The sequence below is a fragment of the Lygodium microphyllum genome, chromosome 1, assembly GCF_053477565.2.
Source record: "Lygodium microphyllum isolate KBCC chromosome 1, Lygodium_microphyllum_v1.1.10, whole genome shotgun sequence".
In the NCBI taxonomy this organism is placed as follows: Eukaryota; Viridiplantae; Streptophyta; class Polypodiopsida; order Schizaeales; family Lygodiaceae; genus Lygodium; species Lygodium microphyllum.
In genome coordinates, this window is record NC_141135.1 from 100,671,813 (window position 1) to 100,698,619 (window position 26,807).

Below are 26,807 nucleotides of genomic sequence, written 5' to 3' on the forward strand. Positions count from 1 at the left end.
AGTACAAATGAAAGTGCAGAAATTTCTAGGCCTTCCAAAGATGCTACTACATTAGTTAGTCCTTGGACAAGTAGATTGAGGACTTCAACATCTTTATCCACTGACACAGGTATGTTAGCAAGGGGGAGAAATGTGGATAAAGGCAAAGGAAAACTTGATGATGTTACAGGGCCACTCACTTGTGGTTATGATTCACCTGGCATTGACAGCTTCGATAGTGAGTTTGGTATTCCATCAGTTGTGATTCCTGGTGTAAGACATAGATATATAACACCTCATGAGAGAGGAGAGTCTCATACTACACCTGAGATACTACACCTGAGTTAAGGAGATTAGAAAGAGTCAGAAAGATTGTGGATAGGCTTACATACAGTGGCTATACAATGAGGCACTATGCATATATGGCAAAAGCTGCTAGCCTCAAGGAACCCACAAATTTTTCCGAAGCTATTTTGGATGATCATTAGTATAAGGCAATGAATGAGGAATATTTAGCATTGGATGAAAATGACACTTGGAATTTGGTTGATTTTCTTGAAGGAAAAATGGCTATTGGTTGCAAATGGGTATACAAAGTGAAGTGAAAATCAGATGGCACATTGGAAAGATACAAGGCAAGACTTGTGGCAAAAGGGTATACACAACAATATGGTCTTGATTATGAGGAGACATTCAACATCATTGCTAAAATGGCAACCGTGAGGACAATGATTGCTTTGGCAGCATCTAGAGGCTGGAGTATGCATCAGATGGATGTGAAGAATACTTTTCTCAATGGTGATTTGGTTGAGGAAGAATACATGGATTAGCCCGAGGGCTATGTATATCTAGATTTTCCTACACATGTGTGTAGATTGAAGAAAGCATTATATGGGCTGAAGCAAGCACCTAGAGCTTGGAATGCTAAGATAAGTGCATGCTTACAGAAACTTGGTTTCACTATGGGCAAGGATGATCGTAGCCTATTTACAAAGAAGACAAGGGCTGGTTATGTGATATTAGTCATCTATGTGGATGACTTGATCATTACAGGTGATGATGTGATGGGAATTGAAGAAATCAAGGAAATGTTACATGCTAAATTTCAAGTCAAAGATTTGGGTGAACTGAAATATTTCCTTGGGTTTGAGGTTGTCTCTACACCTCATGGTACTTGGTTGTTGCAGAAGCAGTATGCATAAGACATGTTAACCAAGTGTGGTATGTTGGATTGCAAGTCTTTGAGTACTCCATTGAAACAAAATGTTAAGCTACTTGTAGATGTTGGACATGAGATTGAGAATGTCACTATGTATAGATAAATGGTGGGTAGTTTGATTTACCTTACCATTACTAGACCAGATCTTAGCTATTCAATTGGACTGATTAGCCAATTCATGTAGAAGCCTATGAAGCCGCACTTGGATGCAGTGAGGAGGATCTTGAGATATGTGAAGGCTACATTAGATTATGGTCTATTCTATGAGTATGGTAAACCCTTGGAGCTTAGAAGATATACAGATGTTGACTAGCAGGAAGTAGCTATGACAGGAGATCTACTAGTGGATATGCATTTTCCCTTGGTAGTAGTATGGTCAACTGGAGCAATAAGAAGAAACCTATAGTTGTACTCTCTAGTACTGAGGCAAAGTATAGAGGTGTTGCATTAGTTGTATGTGAGGCAGCATGGCTCATGAAGCTTCTTGATGATTTGGGCATGCAGGAAGTTAGGCTTGTCACACTCTTTTGTGACAACATGAGTAGTATGCTCCTAGCCACTAATCCTGTCTATCATGCTAGGACTAAGCACATTGAAGTACACTATCAATTTATCAGAGAAAAAGTGATTCCACGTGACATTGATTTGGTCCATGTGAGGACAGAAGACCAAGTTGCAGATATCTTTATCAAGTCATTAGGTAAATATAAGTTTGTGCATTTTAGAGAGCTATTTGGAGTGAAGTACCCACTTGAGCTTGAGGGGGAGTGTTGAGATTCAAGCTCATAGTATTTTGTCAGTTGTCTACCTTAATTGAATAAGGCTAAGTAATATTGACTTAACCATGGTTAGATCTAGGTCATTTGATCTTTTCTATGTGTGTTATACATAGTTGACTTGACTGTGTTGATGAAAATGGGATGAATAGGGAGCATGTTTGCTACCCTTCACATCTGAGCTTTTGTCCATCTCTTTCTCTTTGAATTGTCCATCTCTTTCTCTCTGAATTGTCATACGAACTTTCTTGGATTAAGAGCAATGCAAAACTACTTGTAATGCTTGAAATATTTTCTCAAAATAATCAGCTATCTCTCCCTTGTGGTTGGTTGCCCCTAGATTATCAATAAAGTTTTTCAACTCCTATGGGAAAAAATCACCAAAAGTCTTATCAGCTATATGTTGCTAAGAAGCTGGTACATTGCATAATCCAAATGCCATAACATGATATGAAAAGGCACCAAATATAGTGATAAATATTGTTTTCAACCTATCTTCCTCAACAATAGCCATTTGATTATATCTAGCAAAGTAGTTTATAAATGAATAGATATCTCTACCTGCTAACTGATCTTGAACTTGGTCAATAAATGGCAGTGGATAGTAATCTTTGATTGTTTGTTTATTGAGCTCCCTAAAATCTATGTAAAGTTGAATTTGATTATTCTTGATTTTCCTGATAACTACCCTTCATGTGTTGTACAGGAAATATCAAGCAAGCCTTATGTAATTTTTGCAGCTCCTCAAATAGTCTGTCCCGTAGCTCAAAAGGCGTATGCCTCACTTTTTGTCACATAGGGCGGCTACCTTCCTTCAAGGGAATTGTATGCATAGCTAGATTGGGAGGAATACCCCTCAACTCATCAAAGCTCCAGGAAAATATGTCACGGAATTCTTAGATTAAGGGCACATAGTCCTTCCTTTCTTCCTAATTGAGCATAGACCCTAATTTAATTAGTCACTGATCATCCAATGTATCGAGGTCCAACTCAATTAGATCCAGGTCTCTTATTCTATCTTGAGCTTCTATCAGCTCATTTAGAGTCACCTAGTAGACATCCTCTATAGTGGATCCCTCTTTTGATTCGTCACTTGTTGATGAAGTCCCACTACTATGTGGATTCTCTAATGTATCTAATTTTGACGAAGATAAAGGTACTCTTTCACTTTGAGGAGATTCAAAATATGCATCCATTATCACATATCAGGCACCTCTGTCAAAAATCAAGGATATATCAACTTGACAGTTGGATTGCAAGATCCATGGATTTCCTAACAATATTTGATAGCTTGGCCGCCCTATACAAACTTGATAAACCTAAAGTCCACAATGCATTCCACATTAGCAAACAGTCACATGGAATTTGGTAATACAACCTTTAGGTTGCCTTAATCTGTCATTATCAACCATTCGGAGATATGTGGAGGCATCCTTTTGGATTTCTAGTCCTAATCTTTCCATTAGTTATTCTAAAATCATAATATTGATAGAGAATTCCATATCCACAATGTCATATTCTAGTAGTATGCCATCAATGTATGCTACTATCCTTAGGCAATGCTTTTTAGCATGTTCAACGATATACCCAGTATATGAAGAATCTTCTTGAACTCTTTACACACTCTTGAAGATAACTTGATCAACTGCAGGAGATTCACATCATGCTTTACCTTGCAAAGAAAACTCATTAAATTAAATTCATGATAATTAGCAACGGTTCTCTTTTCCCACTAGATCATTTTTTCTCTTGGTCATCCTTGTTGAATATGCTTTGGTGCCTCTTTCTTAGCTTTTACCTTCTTCCTTGGCAGTACCTTATTTGGGTCAACTTTGCTACTAGCAGCTTTTAGAGGACCAACTTCCACATAGGATTAAGGGCTTGCATCCCCTAAACATCCCATTTAGGATTTGTCTCAACATGTTTTACATTATCCATGTTATCTTCTTTAACCTTTTGTTCACTTGTAATGGCTCACAAATTGGAAGCCTTAGTGGCATTAACATGCACAACTTCGAAAAGGCTAACACCACTACCACGGAAGCTCCTCTATGGTAGCTTTTCCTCTTTGCAATATTTGTTTTGGTCCCTCATCTTGCTCAGGGTTTTTCCCTTGTACTCGATGATTTATTGGACGTGGCTACTTATACCCTTGCTAAAGAGACATGATCTTACTCCAATAAGTACTAGTTAAATGATTGAACTTCCTACATATGTCACATTTGACATTAGGAAAGTTTCTCCAAAAGTGATGACTGACACATACCACTTACAATTGAATCTTGATGGACCACCCTCTTCAAGGCGTCAACTTCCTATCAAGTTTTGTTGCTTCTTTAAGAAATTACTATCTATGGCTATTTGTGTGTATTGTTCTGTTATCTTATTGGTATAATGCTTTATCATGTCATTGACCTCGCCAAGAATATTTGATGTACTAGACTCATAATGGCTATCATCTACTTGCCATTTAGTTGGTCTAACTAGTTGATTAGGGATTGACTACTAGTGATTAATTGGAACAACATTAGGGTTTTTCATTTGACTTCCATTATTTAGTGGAGCCATCTAGCTAGGTATCAGCATGGTCACATTAGAAGGAGCTAGCAGCATCATGGGCACACTGTCTATTATGCTTCCTCTCCCATTCGAATTGGTCATGGGTGCCCCTTGACTTGTACTAGTTAATGCCAAATTATTTCCAAGCCCTAGATTCGAATTCAAGTTTGACCTAGATGCATAGGGTGATTGTAATCTCAACTCTACCTCCTCCCTGCTCACGTAATAGCGGTATCAATGTCAATAGGAGCAACACTACTGAACTGCACCTTAATATTAAAGTTCAACCCATGTAAAAAGTAATATACTTGAGCAAAATTGGAATGGAAATATAGGTTTCTAATTTATGAAACACTTTTTTTAATTTCTTGGCGTACACTCGAACATTCTCATGAGGTTCTTGACGTCTTACATTGAGAACATGTGGCCAATACTTATTTCCTTTTAGAGGGGCAAACTCTGTTGGAAGGCTGTGAAAAATAGGTTAATTGTAGTGATGGTTCCAGCTTCTAGGCTGTGATACCATACTATAGCTCTTCCTTTCAAAGTCATATTAAAGAATATCATCAAATGTCCCTCATCTCGAATTTGGTAGTTGAATATTAACTTTTAGAACTCACTAATGTGAAGCTATGCATCTTCCTTTGCTAACCCATTAAAAATGGATAGAGGAAATCCTAAGACTGGAAGATCTGGCGTCCCCTATAGGAATCGCAATAGGTTATGCCATGCTGAAAACCGGATTTGCTAAGGGTCTCTAAACTAGTGGAACTACTACCCAACTGAAAGTGGGTTGATCGATTGGGAGAGGGGAAGTACTAGAGCTTCCTCCTCCTCCTAAAAAATTACTCATAGAACTAGGGTCACTAAGACCCCTCCCTCATAGGAATATTGGGCTGCTCCCTAAGGGGAATACCTCCTAACAATTTCAACCCGCCATCTAGCCCTTTTAGCTCTTTCTTGCTTCTGGATCTCAACTTGACAATCTTTCGGATCTATTTCACTATCTTTTGGCATACACTAAAAAATTGATCCCTATCAACTAAGATTTGGAAACTGCCACTTATTAGCAGCTCTCGACAAATGCACCACCTGTTGGGACCAAAACTGGGCCCAACACTCTCTAAGTTATAGTCGGCGGGCCTCTATGCTCAACCAAAACAATCCATGGCCTTGTAGCCACCCAGGAGCATCTCTAGAGGCTAACCACACTATTCTAACTTTCACATTCATTTGCACTATTTATAGTTCAATGAATCCCTTCCCAAATCCAAGAAATTGGAGTTCCCAAATAGATTGGTGTCTAGCACCTCGTATCACATACACAAGGAGCATCCCCTAGTAGATTGATATGGCAACTATACGGCTCTCCTACACCTCGAGGATTGGCCCCAAGATGTGTTGTTCAAACATATAACACATGAAAAACATAGTCCACTCTTTTAATGTTCGTTCGAGGAGATAATTCAATCCTTACCAAATCATTCCCCAAAGATAACGAATGTACTATCCTACAACATGGAACGCCTTATGCTCTCGGATCAATGATTATAACAATCAAGTGAAATACATCTAGGATTTTTTATCCTGATACCATATGTATATGCAATGCAATGCAAAGTTGAATGCCCTTAAGTGCACACACAATTTACCTAATCAAATCAGTATCATGGATGTGCACAACCAATTCTTTTCATGGTTTTTTGCTATTAATGCAGTGTGTGTCATTGCTAAGGCAATGCCGAACTATTCCATGCCACTATCCTTTTTAACACTTAAAATAATTGAGCCCTATATGCAAAGTGCAAAAAATAAATTGGATTTAATACCATAATTAACACTCATAAATTCCCTCTTTATCCCTATCGTTTAATGTTATGCTTGCAGTGATAAATGTAGAGAATGTCTTCATGTCATTTTCTTATCTAGAAAGTAATAAATCATGCACTATAATATGGAAATGTGGATAAGCTGAGGCTAAACCTCATGCCTTAGCCCCACCATACATCCACAAACACATTTATAAATTTCTTGGGAGGGGGGATCACTCATGAATATATGTATATATAATGTGAGTTCAAAATAAGGGGTTTTTAAAACACCAATTTTATACATTTTTTACATAAGGGTGTCATATAAAGGGGTTACTTACAAATTGAATAGAAAAGAGTTGTGTTTTATTGAAGAAAAATTCACAGATTAGGATATTTATAAATAGGCCATGGACGCACGTTATATAGAAAATATATATATGATGAACCCCTCGAGATAAATTTTTGGCACATAAAATCTAAATTTTCCCTATAAAATCCACTTTTCTTGATTTTTATTGATTTATTTTGAATAAATTAATGTAATTTTCCTCGGTTTTGTGAGTCAACAAATTAAGTCACACTCTAATCCATCTTAACATTTAATTTTACCCCACATGACCACAATTTGATTGCTCGCGATGACAAAAACACCATTTTTCATTTAAAAATATGCTTTTCAAATTTTTGAAAATTAATAACTCATGATTACGAGCATGGATTCTGAATTTTATGACAAAACCATCAAACATATTGCAACTGAGCATTAAACAAATTTTTGTTGTATATGAACGAGAATTATATCATAAATTGTCAAAAAAGATTTGAATTTTCATTAAAATAGGGCTTATTGCCTTTTCTTGGGTTTCAAGAATTAATTTTGGGCAGCCATTGAACCCATCATTGATCCTCAAACCATGCTGGCTATCACTCCTCAGAATCAACATGATTCACTCACATAATCTGGTGTGGACAACCAATCTTCATTCCAATCTCTTCCAAGAATCATTCGCATGAACACACGTTAAGAGGAGAGAGATGGAGGAGAGAGAAATACTAATTTTTGAATTTCCTCTATAGTCCACCACTTTTTGATTGGAGACGGGCATTGATAGGAAAAAAATTGACAAATAGGCTGGTGTGATAATGGGCTTGCTTTCAGTCCCATAGCCCCTCTCAACAAGGAATCGTGATGATGGCGCCCTCCATGTTTCCTTGTACCTGTTGAAACCCCTCACCCCCCCTTCCAAATTCGACAAAAAAAATTTGGGGGGTCCTTGGGCCAAAGTCCATGCCTCTTTAAATCTCAATCTAATGACCCCCCATATGCCGGATCACTTATAGCTTTTATGTCCGGCGACGACCAATTTCAAATCTAAAAATTTTTACATGTCCATCTTGAAGTACCAAACTTTTGGAACTTGCCCTGCTTTGATTCGGTACCCTAAAAATTATGAAAAATGTGTGACGACTGCGAAGTTTGGCTTCCAAAGTAATTTGAATTCCCATCTTTCTCGGCCATTTAAAATTATCGAATTTGTGTCCTTTGCTTCCATCGACAAGCTTAGAATATTGCCTTAAATTCTCATGATTTGGCACTTGTCTTGCATTTTTCTAGTGTTTAAATTTCACTTTCATTCATGTCCAAATCTCATAGTACATGATCCACTAATCTACCCTTATCTAGTATTAGGGCCTTCCAAGAATTCCATCTTGGGCTTGTAGGGGTTAGGTCAGTTTCCTTGACAGGTTGAAGGGATTTATGGCTAGAGCCCCTCTCGTACCCTTGTCACCTCTCCTAGCCTAATATCGCCTCTACAGAGATATCTCTCACATTTAGGACCAATCCTAGCCTCTAACATGGTCAAATATCCCTTGGTAAAGGGCTTCCATCACTAATCTTGGCAAAGATTTAGTGCATGAATATGAATCCACCTATGAGAGTGTTACAAATCGCATGGTGGAGGAACTTCCTTGAGTTGTTGTGCCAAACACACACCATACACATAAGAGAAAGCTCACTCAAGAATACAAGAAGAGAGATGGAGGCCAAAACATTTTCTTGCTAGTTTCTTCTTCTTCTTTTGTGTAAGACAATGGGCACAAAGTATAGATAAGATAAAGCATAAAGGAAAGTTGCCTATTAATTCAACAAAAAGTGCATAACTAACTATACTAATCCATTAGCACTATAAGTATGCTAGTTATAAATAGGTCCAACAAAATAAATATAATAAGTTATATGTCAGTGGTTATGTGAGAATCATAATAACTAGTGATGTGTTAAGTGTATGGTGCATCAAGTGGGTTCAAAATGAGGTATTTTTAAAATACCATGTTTACACATTTTTTACATATAGAAGGGTGTAATGTAAATGAGTTATTTATAGATTGAATAGAGAAGGGTTATATTTTATTCAAGAAAAATTCATAGATAATGATATTTATAAATAGGCCTAGAATGCATGTGATGTAGAGGATATACATATAGGAACTTCCCCGGGAGATGTACATATCCATCTAGCCAAGTGATCTATCATCAATGTCTGCAAATGTTGAGCTTGCCATCTCAATACACCTCCTCAAGCTCAATTGTATCTCTACAACTCCAAGTAAGTTTTGAAACTTTTGAAGCTTCAATACACACAATGCTTTCGTGAAAATGTCAGCTATCTTATCATGTGTGCTGGCGTATACCAAGTCAATATTTCCTATAAGTACCTTCTCTATCACAAAGTGGTAATGCACCTCAATGTGTTTTTTCCTAGCATAGAACACTAGGTTCTTAGCCAGTTGTATATTTCTTATATTGTCACAGTGAATGACAATTGGACCATCTCCCTACACATCCAAATCACCAAATAACTTTTGCAACCATATCACCTCACATGCTACCATAGCAACACATCTATACTCACTCTGTGTACTTGATAAAGCAATTGTAGGTTTCTTTTTGCTGCTCCATATTATAATTGTTGCACTACCAATGGAAAACATGAATTTGGTGGTAGATCTTTTGTTACACCCAATCTATATTTGTGTATCCAAACACTTGTATATCCTTACCTGTCTCATAAAAAAGTCCATAATGCAAAGCATACTTCACATACCTCAATATGTGTCTAATTGCATCCAAATGAGGCTTTTTAGCTAGCCTTGTGATATCATACTCTTTTATGGAATCCAAGAGCTTCTCAGACTGAATGGGGAATGGGGTGATACCCATTTTTATTTTTCCTCTTTATTCAATCAATGGTTGCATCACCACTTCATCTATCTTTGGAGGTACATTCATCTCTTCTCCTTGTCATGTGGTTTCATGTTTTAGACTATGTTTGTATCCTTTTGTGACATTGGATTGTTCTATATTGTAATATCCTGTACTATTCTATCGTGTGGCTCTATTGGGAGCTTGAACATGATAACTTTTGTAGGTGGAACATTCTCTTTTGGAACTATTGATTCTCTTTTCTTGGCACATGTAATTGTGAATACCTCCAATCTACTAGATTGGAGGCAGGTTCCTGATTCTTTTATTCTTTATCTATAGCATTAGCCTTAACAAGGGGCTAAACTGGGATAGTCTTTTTTAGTGGTATGGCCTTCTCCTTTGCATTGGCTATAGAGGGGCTTGTAATCGATGGATCTTATAGAGTTGTTGAGTAGGGAATCTCCTTGGACCAAAATTAGGACCAAACTCTTTGGGATTTGGGTATATATCTTGGGTTTTCATTTTAGATTCTAACAAATTGACCCTTGCTTTCTCATCTTTCTTCATTTTGTCATGCATCTCCTTCAAAGAGTAGATGTCATGGTTTTTTCTTAAGCAATAATAAGAATAGAAGGCTCTAGGGATAGTTGGCTATTGAGTACATTCAGTGGTTAAATGTCTCGCTTGATGGCACTTTTCACAGCATGTATTTGCTCTCATCACATCTCTTCCACCTCTTGTAGTGTTGGATATGCTAGCAATATTCACTTTCAGTGTCTACAATTGTTCTATCATAAACTCATTCTTGATACTTACAATTGAATTGGACAAGTAGTCCTTCAAATTTTCTCCTCCGAAAGTACTCACAGTAGGGTTTTAGGAAGTCTCTATAATCATGCCATAGACTAGTTGGGTTAATCTAGGAGAGGATCCTATGTTCTAATTCTAATTCAGAGTTTCTATTGGGACTCTTGATTGCTACTTCTACTTGATAGGGTTCCATTATTGCTACTAATTTTCCATTGAGGTATTTGTTTGAGGCCACTACTATTGTGGTTGAACCATCATTTGAGGCATTATTTTTTGTGACCACTGTGGATTTAATGCACTATATTGCCACGCTGTTTGCATTTGGGGGTAGGGGTAGAAAATAGTCCCTAGTTATACATTTAGTGGGTATACGATTTATGGCATTGGAGGAGGTAGGACTCCTCTTCCTAAGGTCATAGAAACCCTTGCTTCAACTTTATCATACAATCTTGCACCTTCCACTACACTTTGCATGCTGACTAGTCTTCTTAGCTCTATAAATATACAAACTTCTAGTTGTGGGCCTCTAAGAAATTTCATTCTAGAGCATATGCTTTCACCCATTCCTCAGAGAATCGAATTAAGTTCATGAAATCCTCTCCATCTACTCTCTCCAAAATATTCACGTGTGAATTTAGTGAGAAAGGCCATCTTCAAGTCATCCCATGTGCCAAAAGATCGTCACGCTTGTCTCTCATACAATTGAAACATTGCACCTATGAAAGTGGTAGGGAATATTACCGACCAATGCTTTGGAGTTGTGGCATTATTGGCTATACATGCTACCATGAACTCGGCTACATGAAGATTGGGGTCTTCATTATATTCTCTCTTAAAGATTGACGATGTGACTACATTCGCTAGGCTGTCATCAACATTTTCATGATAGATAGAGCTAGGCAACATGGGACCTTGATTTGCTATTAGGACTTCTGTAAAGAGTACTGCAAGGGTGTCAAAGAAGGCTTCTGTACTAGCTTTTTCTTGGCTTTGATTTTCGCCTTCTCTCTTCTCATGTACCTTTAGATTCATTCTAGTGCTTGCCTCTTGATCTTGTCATTCATCGGGGAATTAACTCCACTCAATTTGTCTGTATTCAATAGAAGAGAATCAAAGGGGCTTCAATCTCTAAAGGACTCTCTTGTCAACATTTCTTCTACTTCCTTCTTTTCAACGTCTCTGAATTTCACTTTCATGCCACTACAAAGTTGAAGATATTCAATTTTGAAGATATCAACATTCATTCTTCTAAGGATCTCCGTAGTATAATTGTCCTAATAGTACCAACTACGGAGGGTCTCAATGATGTATGCTATAGAGAACACTAAATCTACCAACTTCCAATGGGTTATCAATTGCACAAATAGAATATTATCTATGCACCAAGTGTCCTACATATCTTGTTGTTGTGCATCCATGAATAAATCCTAGCTCTTTTCTTTCTTATTCTTGTGAACTTCCACTAACCATGACTTTTAAAGCTTCTTCGCAATCTCACTTGATGATATCTGAAAATTCTTCAACGAGTGTCAAATCTTCAGTTCATACTTATTCTGTCTATTTTTCTCTTTAGGTTTGTGGGAACACTTGGCTATAATGATACAACTTTCTATAGTTCAGAAGATAATAACACCATATTAGAGAATTTGGGAATTTTCTAAGTCCCACTTTCAAATAAAGATTGAAGATTTGGCCATGTGGCTAAATCTTAACCCAACCATGCTTCAAAGTGGGACTTGGAAAGACAACTTCTATAGTAATTAGAGTAGACTCTACTTTCATGTAAGGGGACAAGATTTGATCATGTGGACAAATATTAACTATATTGGGGATTCTCAAACTATATGGGGATTCTCAAATTCCCTAATATAATGTTCAGTGGGATCATTCTGTCACATAGAGTCCATATCAAGATAGTGATATATTTTCACCATTGAGAAATGCACTTTTGAGAGATGATTTGTGATATTGAGAAAAGCTTAAAAATAGCCAAAAAATCTAAATTTCAAGGGAATAATAGACTTTGTCAAAGGCAGCAGCTGCAATCCGTACGATTTTAAGCGGCAAGCCCCAAAAGTGCTTTAAAGACACACCGAGCGATGGTTGGGGAATTTTCATAAATTTTTCAACTATCATATGAGACTCTGGGAGATGCTTGGTGGTGGGGGACTTTGAGACGGATGCGCGGGAATTTTTGGACCTCGAATTGGATGTCGGACGACCAACGACTGAGCAATTGTCCAAACTTGGTGAGAAGGGGCGAGGAGTGAAAGGGGGTGACCCTTGGGGTCCACCCCTTAAAATTTTGATTTTGGGGGGGGAGGGGGGCATTTTTTCAGCCATGTGAAGGAAATGGCGACGTCCTCCTATGCACGACGATTTTTTTAAAGGGGGGTTTCAAAGGAACCCCCCCTTCTGATTATATCCATGACCTTGTGCTGCCCGGATGAAGAGATATAGTTTCAGTCTTTCTCTCTCCTCCCTCTCTCTCCCCTTCAGGGGCAATTCATGCATAAGAGGAAGAATGAAGACCAGTTGAAGGATGCTTGCCCAGCATGAACCGGATTGCTCCAAGATCAAGGGGAGGCTGAGGGGAGATGTTCAACATTGAATATTTGCTACTAGTTGGTCCATTGGCAACCTAAAAAATTTAATATAAAAACCCGCAACATGCAAGTAAGCGGTATGTGTAATTTTTACAAAGGAAATTTGCTTCTTGTTGATGTTTGATGGTTGAAATGGAATTCATATGGAATAAAAAAAAATTGGAGCTTATTTGCATTATGATTGAGGGTTGTCCATAAAAAAAGTACAGATCCATAATAATAAATAGTCACAATAATTAAATTGTAGCTTGAAAAGCGCATTTTTAGTGTAAAAATGAAGGTTTTATTGGTTTCGGGTGGGGGAAAGAGATGTGCATGGGATAAAATTCTGAGACAAAATATATTTCAGCTATCATAATTAGTCACTAGTCATAAATAAAAAAATAATCTATTTTTATGCACAAATAAATAGAGAAAAATAGCTAAAGAATGAGAGAAAATAAGATTTTCGTGTTATAAAAATCTACAAAATTATTATTCATGGTTGTGGATGTATAAAAAAAACTGAGGCATGAATTTTAGATTCAGTTCTGCTTTGTTTATGTTTCATAGTCCATGTTTTTTCCATCTTATACAAAAAATACATACAAAATAAAACCCTACACCTATGCAACACAGCATAACCTAAACATTAAAGGGAAAGGGTGAGGTTAAGAGATTAAGAGGGTTGAGAGGATTTTAAATTTTTGAAACATTTGATTGTGCATTCCATTTAGAATTGTGATAATTCAGTTTAAGGGGCTAGTAGAACGAAGAATCGGTGTTAGTCTCCATACATCGAAGCATACGTTTAGTGAAAATCGTGAAAGGGTTGTTTTTTCCACATCACAAAATGCTATTTTTTTAAATATTGTTTGTGAACTAGGATTTAAAAAAACTATGCATGACACATGACATGGTATAAGTCTCGGATTGCATAGCAATTGTCTTTCTAGGACATGACTTATACGTTGAGTGGAAAGGAGCCGTTGTTGTAGGTCAGTTGTACGCTTTTCTTGGGACTGTTTGTTGAGGATCTATATATTCATGGATCGTACAAAACAAGAAAAGAGTGGAGTTTTTGCGTTATGTTTTATATGTTGGAGAGATGCATCTTGGGGCCAATCCTTGAGGTATAGGAGAGTTGCAGTGGAGCCACGGCAATCAGCTGAGAGGAGCTTCCTGATGTTTGTGTGACGAGGCACTATGCCTACATGTTATGGGATCTCCTTTTAAGGAGAAGGGAAGGTAAACATTGGACTACATATCAGCTGCAAATGCATAATTAAGTCTATTTAGTGTACATCGGTGTATTACAAACGCTCCAGGCCCATGAGACCGTGTGGTAGGGTTGTTTGTTTTGTGCACAAGGCCCAGCTAGTGCCATAGCCAGTGCCGGCCTGTTTTAGGTCCCATCAGTGGTGCATTTTTCGGGAGCCACCAACAAGTGGTGGTTCTGAATCTAGGGTTTCTAGGGACCAAATAGTTGGTTTATGTCCTCTGACAAGAATTGTCAAGCCAAAATACAAAAAGTGAAACGTGCAGAGACAGTTCCTTTATCACCCTCTTTAATCTTTTGACCTCTTGTTATGGCTCGTAGATTAGAAGTTTCAGTGTTATTGACACATATAACCTCAATAAGACTGACTCCACTGCCATGAGGCAACTCCTCTACAATAGCCTTTCCTCATTGCAGTATTTATCTCGGTCCCTCATCTTGTTGGAGATTATTTCTTCGTGCATGATGGTTAACTAGACCTATCAGTTTACTCCCTTGTTGGAGAGAAGTGATCTTACTCCAATAGGTAGCAGCTAAATGGTCAAACTTCCCGCAAATATTGCATTTGACATTCGGACAATTCTTAAGGAAATGTTGGCCACCACACCACTTATATCTGAATCTTGAGGGGGCACCCTCTTCAGAGCGTCGACTCCCTATCAAATTCTTCTGCTTCTTAAGAAAAGTAACATCCACATCTATTTTTCTATATTGTTCAGAAGTGATATCGGTGTAGTGCTTCATCATGTCCCTAACTTCGCCAAGGATATTAGAGGCACTCAACTCATAGCCGTGATCATCTATCTGTCGTCCCATCGGCCTAACCACTTGATTAGGAATTGACTTTTGACCTGTTGGGACAACATTAAGATTCATTGTTTGGCCCCCATTATTTAGTGAGGCTGCCTAACTAGCCATAAGCATATTCATACTATTACGAGGAGTTGGTAACATAGGCGAATTCAACATAATACTTCCTCTTCCATTCACATTTGACATGGGGTCCCCTTGACTCCCATTGGTCAATGCCAAATTATTACCATTCCAATTTATCCTTGCTACATAAGCCGCTTGCAAGCGCGACTCTACTCCTTCCGGTTGGGTGATAACAGTGTCAATGTCGGCCAAAGTAACACTACTAAGCTACACCTAGATATTGAAAGCTAATCCATGTAGGAAATATTGCAACTGTGCAGTCGATGGAATGGGGATATAAGTGCGCTAGGAGTATGCAAAGAATTTAAAAAGATCTTGTGTACGTGTTATATCGTAGAACCCTTGAGAATAGTGCAGGTAGGGGATGACTGGTTTGAACATGCCGAAAAGTACTGCCCAAGGGTTGTAGCCTATGTTGATGGGATTCTAGTGGATAATGCTATCCTCAACACAGGATTCTTAGTTAATATTATGAGTTATGAATTGATGGAGAGGCTGGGTCTTGCAATTCAGAAAGATGTCTCCACAATCCTTAGAATGGTTGACGATAGTCTGAGACAGCTGAATAATCCAATTTTCAAGGCATCCGAGTTACCAAGTATTGCTTGGTCAACCTTGGATTTTGCAAGCAATTTGTCAAGTAGATATACCGCTGGTAGATTGATATTTGGCAAAGGTGCTAGACGTGTGGTAATTGATGCATAACAAAGAACTTGCTTCAGCTTCTTTGCATAGGCCTAGATATTCTCATTTGGCTCTTGGCGTGTTACATTCAAGACACGCAACCAATACTATCCACCCCTCTTTGGAGCAAACTCTCTATGGAAGGCCGTGAAGAATTGGTCAGTGCTAGTTATGGTTTTGGCCTCTAGACCGTGATACCATACTGCTACCCTTCCTTTTAATGTCATGTTGAAGAACATCATTAGGTGTCCTTCGTCTTGGATTCAATAGTTGAACATGAGCATTTGAAACTCCTTAATATGGAGTTCTCTATCTTCTTCTACCAACCCATGGAAAATGGGAAAAGGTGCTCCTAATGCCGATAAATCCGATGTCCCTATTGGAATTGCAATGGATTGTGCCATGGCTACAATCGGATTGACAACATGAGTTTGTGTAGGTAAAACTATACCCCCACTTGAAGTGGGTTGATTGACTAGAAGAGGGGATGTACTAAGACTTCTGCTTGCACTCAAAGGACTGCTTACGACACTTACGTTATGAGTCCGCCACGAACTCCAAAGGAAGTACATAGCTTTCTGTCATCAGTAGGGTTTATTGAAGGTTTATAAATGCCCTGGCAGAAATAATGTTGCCATTGACGAATCTATTGTTCTTTAACTGTCAGTTTACATGGAGTGATACTTGCAAAGTATCTTTTGATGATGTGAAGTAGGAGTTTGCCAAAGCACCTATTTTAAAAGCACCTCAAAGGGGCAAAATATTATATATATTTTCAATAGTCACCATGTATAGTATCAGCTGTTGCTTTTCCCAAATTTGGGAGGAAAAGTGGTACCATCCAATAGCCTTTGCTAGTCGGAAGTTGGGCATACAGAAATTAACTACACATATATGGAGCTTGCCTCGCGATAGTATTTGTGACCAAAAAGTTCAGTCATTACATTCTTTAATCACTTTGCAAGAGATGGATTATGAGATCAAGAGCAAGCTACCAAATCTACAGGGCATTGTAGAATGTCTTGTGGATTTTGAAGAGCCCAAAGTGGTCTTGGCTGAAGGAAGTGACATAGAAACTTTGTTCAAGATTGATATGACATCTATTCCCTCTTGGTATGTTGCTATAATGCACTATTTATCTACGGGAGAGACTGGAGCTACTTTATCCAAATCCGAGAAGAGAAAAATTAAACAACAAACATTGAAATTTTCCTTGATTGCAGGAACACTATATCGGCAGGGTACTGGTGATATCTATCACCAATGTGTGATGCCTGACGAGGTTCCATTTATCTTGGAGGAGTGCCATGACCTCGCTTGTGTAGGGCGCTTTGTTGGGTAGTTGACGGAACAAAAGGCTTTGAGAGCTGGATATTGGTGGCCATCCATCTTCCAAGATTCATTTGAGTATGTTAAGATATGCGATACATGTCAAAGACATGACAGTAGAGAGAATAGGAAGTGTCTACTTACGACTATTATGGCTATTCTTCCATTTGAGAAGTGGAGCATTGACTTTGTGGGTCCCATTACCCCATCATCTACCACTTAGAAGAGATACATTATAGTAGCCACGGATTACTTTACAAAGTGGTCAGAAGCTCGGGTGACAAAGGTAGGACAATGCAAAAGAGACAGTCAGTTTCCTACTTGAGCAGATTATCTACCATTTCAGTCCGCCAAAGGAAATAGTATCGGAACGTGGAACCCATTTTTTGAACAAGGTAATTAAAAGCCTGACTGAAGTATGGAAGATCAAGCATAACAAGACGACCCCCTATAATCCACAAGCCAATGGAAAAGTTGAAAGTACCAATAAGCAGCTTGTGGGTATCCTATCCAAGATAGTCTTTGAAAAGAAATGGGACTGGGATACAAAATTATATGTGGTGGTTTGAGCATATAACACAACATTTAAACGAGTCACTGGCCACACCCCCTTCAAATTAGTTTATGGGGAGGAGTGTGTCTTGCCCTTGGAAATTGAGTTTCTGACCATAAGATTTGCAATCAATCATTCTTTGGGTGACAAAGATGCCCTATTCGAGCGGTTTAGAACTATAGTCCACTTGGATGAGCTCAAATTGCCGAGTCTGTTGCACCATGAGGTAGGTAAGCATCGGATGAAGCGGTTGTATGATTTAAAAGTGAAGAAATATACCTTTAAGAAAGGACAGTTAGTTCTATACTACGATGCACGTAGGGAGCTATTTTTAAAAAATTTGGAACCTAGATGGGTTGGCCCTTACAAGATAGTTAGGATAGGTAAAAATAAGTCCACGGATTTATTAGTTGATCTACAGGGAGTAGAATTTAAAAATAAGGTTAATCTTAATAAGATTAAGCCTTATTATTTTTTAGTATGCTAACACACTAAATGCATTGCAAGTCCATGTTGGGGTTGATCTGAGACCTGTAGGAGAGCTTAAACTGGTTGATGGGGCGGTTAATCCCTTATTTGGAGCATCCATATCTAGAGCAAAGGTATCATCAGGGGAAGCTTATCTGGTGGAGCAAAGGATACAAAGTGATTGAGCAAGAAGACGGTACCTTTGTGAGGAGATTAAAGTTTTTTGCCATCACTGTTTACAAATTTTGACAAGCATCCCTATTGAGTTTAATGAAGAAGGTGGGATGGAGCCATCAGTTCATCCTCTAAATATGTTGAATTTTGACTATCATAATTACAAATAGGGGAGTTCTTAATGGGATGGCTCTGTAAACCCAGTGTGGATATACACGTTATACTTCGATGGAGTGTCCAGGGGCCCTCATAATAAAGGGAGTGTTGGAGTAGTTATCCGAGATTCCCAACGTAGAGTTATAATGAAATTAGCTACTTATCTCGAGGTAGGATTCACTAACAATATGGCAGAGTATAAAGCCTTGATTATGGGACTACATTTTTCTAAGAAAGGTGGTATTTGACAGTTGTTAGTAAAAGGGGATTCCTAGTTAATCTTAAATCAGCTAAATGAGACATATACAGTCCGGAATCCCATCCTTTACATGTATCATCGAGCTAATATAACCCTACTTGATGACTTTGAGAGCGTATCTCTTCAAGTCATTCCACGTTCTTGGAATCAGTTTTGTGGATTCATTAGCCAATTTTGCTTATGAGGAGAACCTCTTCTTCAACTATGGTCCTAGTCTAGATGTTGCTATTGATCATGAGACAGGACCTTGTCACTTGTGGGGAGTTTTATCAGACCACGCATTATATGGCAAGCGATGGTTGATATGGGTAATGTGAAGAGTAGTAGAGACCCATCTACCACTATTATCTTGGACCCATAGGTTGATTCGATGACATGTTATGCATACACCTCTTGCTATATATGCAGGAGAGGGATGGGTCACAACTTGATGCATTTAGTCTAGGGTTGAAAGCCCTATTTTCCCCCTTGGAATAGAACGTCTTGTCGTCTATCTACCTTCTTCCAAGGAGGGATCTATATGAGTTGGTTTGTTTGATTTCTTTAGGCCAAGAGGGCCAGTTTCTTTAAGGTTTTAATGACTGATTTATTTAGGCCAAGAGGGCCAGTTAGTTTGTAGTGAAATGTGTTATTTCTTTAGGCCAAGAGGGCCCTTTGTCTGTTTGGTGCAGGTGTGTTTAATGGTTTGTTGTTTTAGTGATTGCATCATGCAGGTTGACGAAGTCGTTGGAGGGAGCCTTTATTGTAGAGGAGCTTCTTGTGGCCATTCTAGATGGGTTCGTCCCCTTTCCGAGTCTTTTTTCCTAACTCAAATCCCAAATGTTAACCTTGAAGGAAGGACTTCAATGATTCGTGTTTGGTGGCAAGGACTGGAGCCCCAAGAGGAACACCAAGGAAAAGGGGATTCTCCTGCAAGAAAATCTATCTTGTAACATCAACAAGCTTTTATTTCATTCTTTTGATTACCAAAACAAGGAAAACAACAAATCTTCACATAGCAACATAGTAGATATCTCCCACAGATTTGATAGAATCAACCATAATCTTCAATTTCTTCATAGAATCCATCATAACAAGCAAGAATACAAAGGAATACACCACTTTTGAATGGAAATAAATCACATAATATTCATCTTCAATTTCTTCATAGTTTTCTCTCTCAATCTCTCATAGAAAGATACATTGTTTTGATAGAATTGACTCTCTCTCTCTCTCTCTCTCTCTCTCTCTCTCTCTCTCTCTCTCTCTCTCTCTCTATCAATAGTACATCATCTCCTCACTACAATACTCAATAATGGCACTCAATAATCCTTCTTAGGTTGGGATACACCTCCCAAAAGGTATGTCTGATGCGAAGAGACACCAGAGATATCATAGTGTCCTGTGAGATCTAGCTTCTATCACTGCTCTTCTGTAACCTTCTGTGAATCTTCAACAGCTACTTCTTCAATTCAATTAGCTTGAATAGATCTTTCATTCATCATTTTACTAAGATAAAAACACTTCCCAAAACATCCATATATCCAACATAATACTCAACAGAAACAAACAGAACAGACCATAGAGCAACAGGACAACAGAAGAACAGGACTACAAAAGCTACAAAACCTTACAGAAGATCAACAGAGACCATAAAAACCAAACCAAAACCAATTCCATATTTCATAAACCTTTTAGCACCACCTTAACCATCTCTCAAAACATCCATTCAACCATCTCAACTACCAAAACAGAAGCAAAATAGAACAAAACATAAGAAAATCAGACCTTACAGAACCAAATGGAGAAAATCACAGAACCCTTCAGAAAATCATATCCTCATCAAAAACCAACATAAACCCTTCAAACATACTCAAACCATTCCAAACACTTCAAAACATCTTCAAATTCAAACAATCCATCACCAAAAACAACCATTCAGCAACAAAAACAACAAAAAATTAGCCCAAAAAACATATCATTTCAACACTCAACATATATCCCCACACTTAGAAAGGAAGCGTCATCGTGACCTCAGAAAAAAATGAATAAAAGCTCTAATATTTGCTAAAAAGAATCTTCAATCCAGCTCAAATCATTAGCTACTATCACGACCCCAACATATTAGCTTCATAGAACCTATATCTAAAATAGATATGAAAGAAAAACCAATAATATCAAAAGCCATTCCAATACCATATAACCAAAATAATTCAAACTATTAAAGGATATAAGAGTTCAACATCCAAATCTTCAACTGCAACTATGTTATAACCATCATCAGCAATTTTCACAGCTTCATCTTCATCAGCTCCTCACAATATAAAAAACAAACAAAACCCTACACACAAAAAATACCCATATACAAATATAGTCTGAATGGCAAAATCCCCAAAAAAGAAATTTCCATTGAGAAAGAGAGGATACAATCATGGAAAGCCCTCCTACAAAGTAGAATGAAGGTATTTCTTATTAAATTGCATACTAAATTTAAGATGGTCTAAGACTTTGTTCTCATCTACAAAGTACTGAGGTACATTTTGAAGGAACTGTAGACAACACATCCTTTCCAGTAAAATTATGAACCTAGTAGGGAAGGCCTATGCAAAGTAATAGAGAACATCCATGTGAGCAACATCTACATCCTCATTTGGATTAATCAGAAACTATGGGATACTCTTTCGAATATTCAGGGTGGATTGTTGATGCATAAAAGTAAGATATTCAGGATGGTATCCCCAAAAGTAACATGTACTCTAGCAAAATGGAGGTAAGAGTTTGAACATGCTGCAGAGGTATCATAGGACCCTGGAATAAAAGGCCAGTAGTTCTGTCACAGAATCATGTAGTGTCCATTGTTGTCGACGAAGTATGTCACTATCATAACCTGGTGAATCCAACACTGTCTGGGCAGGAAGGCTAATGTAATCGAATGGAGAGGGCAATGAAATAAAAGGAGAACATTGTAATGGAGGATAGGATAGATCAAAAAAGGAAGGTAAATGAAGGGATAAAGAAGGTGGAAAAGACAGAGAATACATCAAAAAGGTATGAAGGGATTCTACTAAAAAAACAGAAGGAATGAGAGGAACGGGAGGTGGGGGTTCAGACGGAGGAGGAGATAATGTAGATCAGCAATGAAAGGACATGTAATAAAAACAGGAATATGAGGAAATCCTGAAGGGGTAAAGGATAAGAGAGGAATGGTGTCAGGACTAGATGAAAGAAGAGAAACATAAAGAGGGAAACGATAAGATATGCGAGAATAAGAAAGAAGATTTGCAGGATCTAAGGGATCAATAGAACAACAAAAATCAAGGTCTTGAAAAAAGAACTCTATAAATAACGGGTGATTAGCAATAAAGCTCAATAACTGAGGTTGTAGAGGCTGGATATCGGATTTATGGAAAACATTTCTGAGTTGACGAGGTTCCAAAGCAACATCCTCCAAAGGTGGATGCCAAGCATGTCCCTTACACCAAGACGTCTGCTCATGATAATAAACTATCTGCTAGCAGGAGCTCAACTGAGTGTACATACATCACTACCTATAAAATCACATCCCCCACATAAACATTCAAGCCCTCCTTATTAGGAATTTGCAGATGGCCTATAAGATACATGAAAGATAGTAACTGGACCTCATGGGAAATCAACTCATCCACAAATCTATCAAAAACAGCTCTCAAGAGATCTACATGCCCATCCATCCTCAGGAGACTCCAAATCCACATTACTTAAGGAGATATATAAAGCAAATCTCTACTAGTTATACTTCACCCAAAAGGAAGGAGGAGGTGACACCAATTCAGTATAATGGACAAAATCATTCTGCATGCAATCCATACACTGCTAAAGGCATTCAACCTTAGCTGAGAACCCATCACATAGTTTAACTTTTTGTTGCAACTGATCAAGATCCTCTTTGGAAGACAAAAAAAAAGATACAGGAGTGGGAGGAGAAACTGAAAACAATCACTCTTTGGTTAAGTTCTTCAATAAGTTTCTTTTGAGACTCTACAGTTTCCTGAGAGTGCTGCAACTATTCCTCACTAGTAGCAAGTTTACTAGCCAAAGTGACCATTTCCTCAAGGGAAATTTTTTTCTCAATCATCAAAGATGCATTCTCCTCCTCCAATTTAACAATTTTAGATTCCACCTCTTGAATAATTACCTTTTGTGAATCCATTAAGGTTGTGGAAGTAGTCATTTGGTTATGAATATCACTGAGTGTAGTCCTTTCAGAAGACAGATCCTCCAGTGTCTTACTCAGCTGATTGGTTAAGGAATCCTCCTTGTCTTGCTTGGAAGTGTAAACACTTGTGTACATTGTCTGAAGGCAAGAGGTAAGGGAGGTTTCTAGAGTAGCCTGGATGTTTGAAACCATCTGTGGAAGCATGGGTCCAGATATTATGGCTTATAAAGATGAAGGAATCTGCAAATCTAACGGGCCTTCCTTTTGGGCTGCAAATAAATTAGTACAGGAGAGGAAAGAAGGAAGGGAACTGCTAGAAACAGTAGGAGTGGATATGTGTACCCGGGAATCTAGTACAGGAGGATTGGAAGGACCCTTCGTGCGAAGGTATTTCTTGCAAGAAAACACAACAGGGGACTCTTCATCTTCTGAATTAGGTTGCATAGACCGAGGAGAAAAAACTAAAGATGTAGGCTGCACTGGTAAAGAAGCAGGATCGGGCACTGGAACACCACTAGGAGGTGCAAAAGTGAGGATTCTCTGTAATAAGGCACCATAGGAGACATTACTATTTTGACCCTTTTGTACTCGCTCGAAATGTTGATCCATCTTGGATAATAGGAAGCCTGCCCAATTGAACTTAGCACCCTCTAAAATCTTTGCAAAAGCAGTGAACAGTTCTTTGGACAGATACTTGGATACAAACTTTCTTGACATAAATCAGTCATGGAGGAACTAACATAGTCGCTTCCATATGGGAGAAGAGATATGGAAAACAGATACCCCTGAACTATTAATGAGCTGGTTAAGGAGCAAGGGGGTAGAAGTTTCCTTCTTCATTAGCGTAACAATCTCTTCAGTAGTAAGTAACTAGTTACCACTGGGCACAAATGAAGCAGAAATGGGCAAGCACAGTGCTTCACTGATATTAGGTATAGATAAACAAAAGGTGCGGTTATAAACTAGGCCAGACTAGTTTTTGTAAGAAGCCAAGAAGGAGTAACAAAGTTTCTCATGCACAAATGGCAATGTGAGGGCAACAAATGGTTGGAGGCCTGCACGTCGGATCTGCATGTCGGATGCAATCCACCTCTAAAAGGAGGAAATAATCATGGACTGTGAGGGGAACATGCTGTACCACAATCAGAGGGGTAGAAGTAGGTGCCATTCAGACTATAGCAAAAACCCACACACACAAAACCAAGAATAAAAAGAGAAAACGTGCAAAATCCACAAACAAAACCCATTAAGACCATAGATAGGAAATAGACTGAGAACTAGACTGATTGGACCAAACCACTCCAAGCAAACCACATCCTACAGAAAATTCGACATGACCTACACACATATGCGACCTAAAGCTTCATGCTATGCGATAAACAGGCACCTTGTTATATCCTCATAGACAAACACTTAAAAAGAATAAAACTCAACCACACCGTATTCCAGACATGGACTCAAAAAATCATGATTGAACCAAAGACTCTGTCTGAAAAGATAATGAGTAGACCAATGTCAAACTGATAATCTCGAATCCCACGTAATGGTCAATGTCCTACAGTGCGGTGAAGTGGACAAGTGAAACTAACGACTCATTTTGATTAGGTGATCAATTAAGCACAATTCATTGTTAATTCAATCCGTTAATGCATGGTGAGTCGAAAGCGTAGCCCATCCCCTCTCAGACTTGACATGACTTGACTGGATTGGGTCTCTACAAATGCAGTTCATTGTTACAATTACATGATGTGTGGCACTTGAGTGCATGCATGCATGACTTCGGGGGGTTTATTTTAATTACAATTTAAATGTGTTTGTAATGCGTGTGCACGTGCACTTGTGAATTAATTTTTAGAAAATGAGATGGGTTATTGTGCCAAAGCACTTGTGCAATGGCAGGGTTCCTTTTACAATTAACATTCGGTTCATTTTATTTACAATGTTATGATGTGCATTATGTTAATTTGGTGTGTGCAATGGTTAGTTGATTTTTATTACAATTAAATGTGTGTTATAGTGCAACGTAAGAGAGGGAAAAAGAGAAAAACAACCTGGCAATGTGTAAAAGAGTGGGATAGATGGGTAGGACACGAGTTAGCATGGGAATACCCAATTATACTGACAAGGTATATAAGATGTTGAGAGACCCAATTAGGGCATCAGTTTTATCAATAATCAAGTCTCTTTTCTCCTTCCTTCCAGCTTTCATGGCTTCCCTCCTCTTTCTCTCTCTTTTCTTGTCTTTCTCTCTCTTCTACTAGTATTTCTCTCTCTTCTTCTTTCATCTTCTTCCTCTTTCTCTCTCCTCTCTACAATCTCTCCCTTCTCTCCTTCTCTCTCCTAGGTATCCTTCATTACAATTGGTATCAAAGCTTAGGTTTTTGGTCCCTTCTTCTTTTTCTTTTCTCATATGCAGTTATATTTCACAAAAAAACAAACTAGTTACACATGTACAGCACGTGTAAGAAGTAGTGATGGAGTACCACATGGTGTTGGCAACCTTTCTTGGAAATCTCATAAGAGCCACATGACTTGGAGAGAGTTTTGACTACAATTACTTCTCAAAGGAGTGTTTTCTTCTTCATTCTTGAGAATCTCCCATGGATTCTCAGTCCAACGAAAGAAGGGAGAAATATTCATTGTTTCTGTATCACCCATAATAGGAGTTAAGAAATCTTTTGAGTAGCAACATCATAGGCTTGGACCGCTTCTTCAGCTGTGTTGAATAACTGTTTCTTTCTCCTAGAGTTTTTGTTCTCAACAGGTGTTCCTACTGTGATAGACGAAGGTGTAAATCAAGTTGGAAAAACGTTTTTGCAGGGGTTCCTACAGGACTTAAAATCATCTCGCAATAGCTTGATCATTGCATCTTTGTTAACCAAACTTTGCTGGTCGGCAGCTTGAGGATGGACGTACCCTTTTCGCCTATAACATTCAGAAGGAAAGCACCCTTCACCTTGTCTTATGGCTTCGTGGTGGCATGCAAATCTTTGTCAAAACCATACGATCACTCTGGAAGTTGAGAGCTTTAACACCATTGATAATGTGAAGACCAAGATTCAAGATAAGGAGGGCATCCTGCTTGACTAGCAGAAACTGATCTTTGCTGGCAAACAGCTTGAGGATGGTCGCACCCTGGTAGACTACAATATCTAGAAAGAAAGTACTCTCCATCTTGTTTTACGTCTTCATAGTGGTATGCAGATCTTTGTGAAGACACTGATGGGAAAGACCATCACCCTCGAAGTTGAAAGCTCGGATACTATAGATAATGTCAAGGCTAAAACTCAAGATAAGGAGGGTATTCCTCCTGACCAACAGAGGTTGAGATCCTTACTGGACTTTATTACAGACTGAATTTGTTCAGAGCAATGCCTGGCTTTGCATCAAAGATGTTGGACCTCTCATCCCCAACAAAGTCGGTAGAGACCACATCATTCTCAGTATATCCAAGGATCCTCTTCATTGAGCTTTCAGAAGCAGCTTTGACTGCTGCCTTAATTTCATCGTAAGAAGCATCTTTTTCCAGTCAGCAAGTCAAATCAACAACTGAAACATTAGGAGTCGGAACTCTAAATGCCATGCTAGTCAACTTGCCATTCAACGCAGGTAGAGCCTTTTCCACTACCTTTGTAGCACTAGTTGAGCTAGGGATGATGTTTTGTGCCTCACCCCTGCCTCCTCGCCAGTCCTTCCCAGAAGGACCATCCACTGTCTTTTGAGTTGCAGTAGTTGCATGGACCATAGTTGAGAGCGGAATTTTGGTGCTGAGAAGTGCTTAAAAATAGCTAAAAATTATGAATATCAAGGGAAAAATATCCAATGTCAAAGGCGGCAGCTCGATT

At 38.4% G+C, this 26,807-nt stretch overlaps 1 pseudogene; it reads left to right on the forward strand.

Annotated features, from left to right (window-relative positions):
• The window catches only part of LOC148041460 (polyubiquitin-like), a 37,051-nt pseudogene extending 10,732 nt beyond the window's left edge, over positions 1-26,319 (forward strand).
• Positions 26,320-26,807: the final 488 nt, after the last annotated feature.